The sequence below is a fragment of the Sus scrofa genome, chromosome 14, assembly GCF_054392235.1.
Source record: "Sus scrofa isolate SSC_HxYL_T2T_F1_AM1 chromosome 14, Sscrofa_HxYL_maternal_Yorkshire_Landrace_v2.0, whole genome shotgun sequence".
Taxonomy (NCBI): Eukaryota; Metazoa; Chordata; class Mammalia; order Artiodactyla; family Suidae; genus Sus; species Sus scrofa.
The window spans coordinates 49,396,475-49,403,410 of NC_139396.1; the positions used below are offsets into that span (position 1 = coordinate 49,396,475).

Genomic DNA, 6,936 nt, shown 5'->3' on the forward strand with positions numbered 1-6,936 from the left:
TTAAGGTTGTATGAGTACAGTATACTTGCAAAACTTAGTGAACCCTCTTTGAGATAAGTTCAGGAGTTCCCTGGTGCTTCAGCAGGTTAAGGATCCAGTGTTGTCACTGCTGTGGCTAAGGTCACTGCTGTGGCACAGCCTGGGAACTTCTGCATGCCAAGGGCCCAGCCAAAAAAAAAAAAAGGCAAGTTCAGAGGCTAACTTGAGACTTTGATGATGGTGGGAGCTAGAGTTGAATTAAAATAAATATAGAGGAGTTCCCATTGTGGCTCAGCAGGTTAAGAACCCGGCTAGTATCCATAAGAATGTAGTTCCAATCCCTGGCCTTGCTCAGTGGGTTAAGGATCCTGCATTCCTGTGGGCTGTGGTGTAGTTCCCAGACAAGGCTTGGATCCCTTGTTGCTGTGGCTGTGGTGTAGCTCCGATTCAACCCATAACCTGGGAATTTACATATGCTGCAAGTGCAGCCCTAAAAAACTAAAATAAAGTATAAACGATGTAAGTATGACTGAAAATATTAAAGTAGAAGGAGAAAAATGACACACCAATTATATAACTCTAGAAATAAAAAGGGAATTTAACCTGAGCCCATAGCTTGTACCTCTGGTAGGGCTACATGATCCATTTCCTTTTCTGTTATTTTCTCCAGTTATGTTTTGTAAACATTTTTCTGAGCATAGAGATATGTATGAAATATTTATGTTTGTACAGCTTATGTATGAATTCCCAGATTTCTTTTTTTTTTTCTTTTTGCCATTTCTAGGGCCACTCCGGTGGCATATGGAGGTTCCCAGGCTAGGGGTCGAATCGGAGCTGTAGCCACCGGCCTACGCCAGAGCCACAGCAACGTGGGATCCGAGCCGCGTCTGCAACCTACACCACAGCTCACCGCAACGCGAGATCCTTAACCCAATGAGCAAGGCCAGGGATGGAACCTGCAACCTCCTGTTTCCTAGTCGGATTCGTTAACCACTGCACCACGAGGGGAACTCCACCCTCTGCCTCTTTGGAGCAGTATCTCAGAGCTGTCTGAGATGCTGCCTCCCAGATTATAGTCTTAATTTTGCCCCCAGTAAAAGTTAACTCTCAACTTCTAGGCTGTGCATATTTTTAAAGTTGACAATAGTCATCTATTTGATAACTAATATCTTTACTGATACAATGTAAATGTATCAGTAAATGTAGGGGTTATTTTTGTTTGTTTCTTAGGGCCGCACCAGCAACATATGGAGGTTCCCAGACTAGGGGTCGAATGAGAGCTACAGCTGCTTGCCACAGCCACAGCCATAGCAACTCGGGATCCAAGCCACATCTGTGACCTACACCACAGCTCACAGCAACACTGGATCCTCAACCCACTGATCGAGGCCAGGGATTGAACATGAGTCCTCATGGATGCAAGTCAGATTTGTTTCCACTGAGCCATGATGGGAACTCCTACTGATAAAAGTTTGGGAAAAAATCCTCAAAAGCCACAATTCTCCAGGATATCCTAAAGGATATACGGATTTCTGCCTTTGGAAAGGTGGCCTGTCGGATGGGGCTCCAAGCCAGGTTCTCCCAGAATGAGACAGTTGACCTTGGGCAGTGTTCCTCAACCTCTTGGAGCCTGAGTATTCTCATGTGTATCACAGAGATAGTCCCTTCTTGGTGAAGAGAACATGAAGCCTCCACAAGCCAGGGCAGGTACAGCAGAACTGACTCACACAAGGCTCTGTTATGAGAATTACTGCTGTCACTCATGGGGGCCATGGAATCACCGGCCCTCTCCTGTTACCTTTTATGTCAACCTGTGGGACGCTCAGTCCTAAAAACTCATCTAGGAGTTCCCGTCGTGGCGCAGTGGTTAACGAATCCGACTAGGAAACAGGAGGTTATGGGTTCCATCCCTGCCCTTGCTCAGTGGGTTAACGATCCGGCGTTGCCGTGAGCTGTGGTGTAGGTCAAAGACACGGCTCGGATCCCTCGTTGCTGTGGCTCTGGCGTAGGCCAGGGGCTACAGCTCCGATTCAACCCCTAGCCTGGGAACCTCCATATGCCGCTGGAGCGGCCCAAGAAATGACAAAAAGACAAAAAATAAAATAAAATTAAATTAAAAAAAACTCATCTAAAAGGGTTCCCATCGTGGCTCAGCGGTTAACGTACCCAACTAGCATCCATGAGGACACAGGTTCAATCCCTGGCCTCGCTCAGTGGGTTAAGGATCCGGTGTTGCCTTGAGCTGTGGCATAGGTCGCAGACGTGGCTCAGATCCCACTTTGCTGTAGCTGTGTTGTAGGCAGGCGGCTACAGCTCTGATTGGACCCCTAGCCTGGGAACCTCCATATGCCTCAGGTGTGGCCCTAAAAAGACAAAATGGCCAAAAAAACAAACAAAAACAAAAAAGGAAGAAGAGAAAGAAAGAAAGAAAAAGAAAGAAAGAAAGAAAACCTCATCTAAGGAGTTCCCTGGTGGTTCAGCCGGTTAAGTATCCGGTGTTGTCACTGCTGTGGCTCTAGTTACACCTGTGGCACAGGTTTGATCTCTGGCCCTAAAACCTCTTTTTGTTTTTAGGGCCACACCTGTGGCATGCGGAAGTTCCCAGGTGAGGGGTCAAGCAACACCAGATTGGAGCTGCATTTGCCACCTACATCACAGCTATGGCAATGCTGGATCCTTAACCCACTGAGCAAGGACAGGGATGGAATTTGCATCCTCGTGGTTGTTAGTTGGGTTCTTAACCCAGTGAGCCACAACAAGGAACTCCTGGCCCAGGAACTTCCACCTGCCTTAGGGTCGGCAAAAACAACAACAAAAATAAAAACATACCTCATCTAAGGGAAAAGTTTAGATGAGGTTTCTCTGCTCACAACACTCTGACACCAAATGTGTGGAGTTTTCCCTCACATTAAGTATGTCTGATACTGACTACTTGAAGTTAGTACAAACCCCACAGGTTAGAGTTTCAGTCCACAGACAGCCTCCCACTTCAGATGCTGATAAAATGTAGGTCTCAGATTTATGAGCCCCAGTGTTCACTACAGCGCTATTTACAATAGCTAAGACAAGGAAGCAACCTAAGTTGCTTCCCCAGATGAATGGGTAAAGAAGTGGTATATATATATATATGCAATTGAATACCATTCAACCATAGAGAAGAATGAAATAATGCCATTTGAAGCAACATGGGTGGACCTAGAGATGATCATACTAAGTCAGACAGAGAAAGACAAATTTCATATGCTACCACTTAAATGTAAAATCTAATTTTAAAAATAACCAAACGTGGTGTTCCCATCGTGGCTCAGTAGAAACAAATCTGACTAGTATCCATGACCACTCAGGTTCGATCCCTGGCCTCGCTCAGTGGGTTAAGGATCTGGCGTTGCCTTGAGCTGTGGTGTAGGTTGCAGACATGGCTCGGATCAGGTGTTGCTGTGGCTGTGGTGTAAGCCAGCGGCTACAGCTTTGATGCGACACCTAGCCTGGGAGCCTCCATATGTCAAGGGTGCAGCCCTAAAAAAATTTTAAAAATTAAAAAAAAGAAAAGAAAAAGAACTTATTCACAAAACAGAAACAGACTCACAGCCTTCAAAAACAAATTTATGGTTAACAAAAGGAAAAGTCTGGGGGGAGGAATAAATTAGGAGTTTGGGATTAATATATACACACTACACTATATAAAATAGATAAACAACAAGGACCTGTATAGCACAGGGAACTATACTCAATATTTTGTAATAATCTATATAGGGATATACATGTATGTATGTTGGGGACATGGATGGTCAGTGTCGAAAAATGAGACATGTGAGGAGTTCCCGTTGTGGCTCAGTGATTAACAAATCCGACTAGGAACCATGAGGTTTCGGGTTCAATCCCTGGCCTCACTCAGTGGGTTAAGGATCCAGCGTTGCTGTGAGCTGTGGTGCAGGTCGCAGATGTGGCTCAGATCCCGAGTTGCTGTGGCTGTGGTGTAGGGCCGCGGCTACAGCTCCGATTAGACCCCTAGCCTGGGAACCTCCATATGCTGCAGGGGCGGCCTAAGAAATGGCAAAAAAAGACACGAAAAAAAAGAAAAATGAGACACATGAACACGGGGAGATCTCGACAAGCCTCTACTTTTGCAGAAGGGCGCAGGTGCTCAAAAAGCATCCGCAAAGAAGAAAAGACCCTCCCTATTTATCCCTAACGCAGGTGACGTACCTGTCCCCTTCCCATGTGTCAGGCCAGGGTGCACATTCTTCTCCGTTGGCTAATTTGAAACAAATTGTTGCTGGGAGAAGAGGGAAAGAGGTGGGCGGGGGGGAGGGTTGCAGGAAGGCGTTTCAGCTGAAACCGGAGCAAAATGGAGTAACCAAGGCTTCCTTTGATAGAAAAGACTTTATGTTACTTTCCACATGTATAACTGAATCACTTGGCTGTACAACTGAGCCTAACCCATCATTGTAAATCAACTCTACACCAATAAAATTTTTTCAAAAAGTACTGGGTCCCCACCTCTGCCCAACCTGGCTACAAATCAGAATTTCCACAAACCCCGTCTCAGGTTCAATCATTCTCTAGAATGGCTCAGCGTGCTCAGGGAAACCTAGTTTATTACAGAGGATATGATAACGGATACAGATGAACAGCCAGCGGTAGAGATCTGGGTGAGCTCTGGAAGGGTCCCCAGTACAGGAGCTTTGGTCCAAGCAGAGATGGGGATGGGTGTCCGCTTGGCTTAACTACCCGGAATTCCAATCCTCTAATCACACAGTAGGTTCTTCCTGCAACCAGCCCCCATTCTGGGACCACCCAGAGTCAGCTCATTAACATATACTCCCTAAGGTGGAAAGGGGCTTGTTACAAATAACAAAAGACACTTTTCTCACCTGAATCAGTCAAGAAATTCCAAGGATTTTAGGCGCTCTGTGCCAGGAAGGAGGTATGAAGACTTAATATGTATTTCTTATTATATCCATAATATCCCTAGTTCCAGCTCCTTAATTGGAAATCCTCCAGACTCCTTTTTTTTTTTTTTTTTTTTTTTTTTGGTCTTTTTGCCATTTCTAGAGCCGCTACCTCAGCATATGGAGGTTCCCAGGCTAGGTGTCAAATCGGAGCTGTAGCCGCCAGCCTACACCAGAGCCACAGCAATGGTGGATCCAAGCCGCGTCTGTGACCTACACCACAGCTCATGGCAACATGGGATCCTTAACCCACTGAGTGAGGCCAGGGATCGAACCTGTAACCTCATGGATCCTAGTCAGATTCGTTAACCACTGAGACATGACAGGAACTCCCAGCCTCAATTTTTAAGAAAAGTTTAGCCTCAATTTTTAAGAAAAGTTTCACCCAAAGTATGTGAAACTTCCCTGGCTAGGGGTCAAATCACAGCTATAGCTGCCAGCCTACACCACAGCCACAGCAATACAGGATCCAAGCCACATCTGGGACCTACACCGCAGCTTGTAACAATGCCGGATCCTTAACCCACTGGGTGAGGCCAGGAATCAAACCTGCATCCTCATGGATACTAGTCAGGTTCTTAATCTGCTGAGCCACAACGGGAACCCTGTCCATCCTCACTTTTATCTGTGGCCTCTGGCCATTCCACTATGGTCTGCCAGTCAGAGGACCATTGTCAAGCTAGAACAGACTAACCTGAGGGTAAGGTTAACGGTCCTGTTATTGGGGTGGATGATCCCAGGACTAGCCAGTATCTAGGCACAAACTCAAGTACAGCTTGTATTATGAAGATTAATTACTGTCCTGAGTTATAAGATTCATTTGTTTCCCAACAAATATGCATTAAGCCCCTGTGTCTGGCATAAAGATCCCTAAACCACACTTCTGCACTCCCCAGGGATTGTATAAAACACCAGAACCAGGTAAGACCACTACATTGCTTCAGAGTAATAAGCACCTGAAGGATTGAAGTTGGCCCTGTTCTAGCACTGATTATAGAATGTGATGAAGTCTCCGAAAAATATAATGAAAGCCACAGATGCAAGGTACATGCGGAATTTAAAATGTCCCAGTAGCCACATTTTAAACAATTGAAAAGACAATTGTCTTTCTCAGTCTTAGGATGATTGCTAGGGGACCTTTGAGGAAACGTGGCCAGGCACAAAAATAGCTGTTTGCAAGAGGTGTCTCACAACAGGAGGCCCTGGTAAGGAATGTGGTGCTGCCCTGAAGACTAACCAGGAGGACTTGGGAGGGGCCAATAGGAGGGAGGAGACGACCCACCAACCTCCCAGGATCCTTGGCGCCAGAATCCATCTTGGCTGAGAGATGCTCAAACCACCAGGGAGGACCCGGGGCCAGATCATGCATGGGCGGAGCAAGACAAATGGCCAGGGACAACCTGGAACCTAACCCCCTTCCCATAAAACCAGAGACTGTGAGCCACGTAACAGAGATGTTCTCTTGGGTTGCCTCACCTGCTGCTCTCCCCAAAAAAGCCTTGCTTTGTCAACACGAGTGTCTCTTGGGACAATTCATTTCTGAGTGTTAGACAAGAGCTCATTCTTGGGTCCTGGAAGGGGTCCCCCTTCCTGCAACATCATCTCTAGGTCCATCCATGTTGCTGCAAATGGTATTATTTCATTCTTTTTACGGCTGAGTATATATACTCCATTGTATATTTATGTACCACTTCTTAATCCATTCACCTGTTGATGGACACAGGTTGCTTCCATGTCTTGGTTATTGTGAAGAGTGCTGCCATGAACACTGGGGTGCATCAATTTTTCTTTTCACCTTTTTGGCCACACCGGTGGCATATGAAGTTCCAGGGCCAGGGATCAAATCCAAGCTGCAATTCCGACCTACCCCTCAGATGGGACCATGCCAGATCCTTAAGTCATTGTGTCAGGCTGGGGATTGAATTGGCACCCCTGTGGTTGTAGTGCAGACCTGCAGCTACAGCTCCAATTCCACCCCTAGCTGGGGAACTTCCTTATGCTGCAG

General features: G+C 46.3%; 1 protein-coding gene across 1 annotated transcript in view; it reads left to right on the forward strand.

Annotated features, from left to right (window-relative positions):
- Nucleotides 1-6,936, forward strand: part of DHX37 (DEAH-box helicase 37) — a 978,033-nt gene that overhangs the window by 908,685 nt on the left and 62,412 nt on the right. The window lies entirely within an intron of this gene.